The sequence below is a fragment of the Arachis ipaensis genome, chromosome B03, assembly GCF_000816755.2.
Source record: "Arachis ipaensis cultivar K30076 chromosome B03, Araip1.1, whole genome shotgun sequence".
Lineage (NCBI taxonomy): Eukaryota > Viridiplantae > Streptophyta > Magnoliopsida > Fabales > Fabaceae > Arachis > Arachis ipaensis.
This window is the reverse complement of record NC_029787.2, coordinates 22299173-22300181: the sequence shown is the minus strand read 5'-3', so window position 1 is coordinate 22300181 and position 1009 is coordinate 22299173.

Sequence of the window (1009 nt, the reverse complement as noted above, 5' to 3'; positions counted from 1 at the left end):
GGTGGGTACCTACGAATTTGGGTAGTGTTGCCACCCCTAAATCGAACTAGGAATTCAGCAACACTATACCCATAAGTTCGATTGTCCATTTCCTAAAAAGCATGGATATTTCTCCAATTTGTCGAGTTCGTGTATCGAATATATTTTGGATATGATATTTATTGTAATTTATGGGATAAGTATGATTTTGGTCCCTAACGTAGGGGCTGAAAATTTTTTTCGTCCCTCGCCTTTTTTTCGCTCCAAAATGGTCCCCAAAGTTTCAGTTTTTTTTAAAGTGGTCCTTCGGACCAAAATGCCCCTATCCCTTCTTCCCCAAAATCATGCCACCATTGGGGGTGGTGGTTCTGGTTCGTTCTGGTGGTGGTGGTGGTGGCATGATTTTGGGGAAGAAGGGATAGGGGCATTTTGGTCCGAAGGACCATTTTAAAAAAAACTGAAACTTTGGGGACCATTTTGGAGCGAAAAAAGGCGAGGGATGAAAAAAATTTTCAGCCCCTACGTTGGGGACCAAAATCATACTTATCCCGTAATTTATTTAATATGTGTGTCTTTTTTTTATTAAAGTTATGCAATTTTATTATTGAAAATTAGTCCAATTTGGACTACAGGCAGAATTTGTAATAAAGAGAATAAAAACTTCACCCATGAGTCTTTTCGGATTCTAATGTTAAATCCCCTTCTTATTTTCCATAGTATACCTTTTTCTAGCACTTTTCTGCCCTCGATAATACTCCTCACCCCATGATGAGTTATTACCAACCTCTGCTCTTAGGAAGCTTGAATATCTATAATATTTATTCTGTAACACTTTACTGATGAGAGAATTAGGTCTAGAAATTAACCTCCAATCTTGCTTTGCGAACATGACAAGATTAAAAACCTTCAAATCTTTAAAGTTTAGTCCTTCTTGCATTTTTGTTCTGCAAAAAATCTTCCATCCGATCCATTGCATCCTGTTTTCTGATTTTTTCTGTCCCTACCAAGATATCAAATTTTTCCATTACGT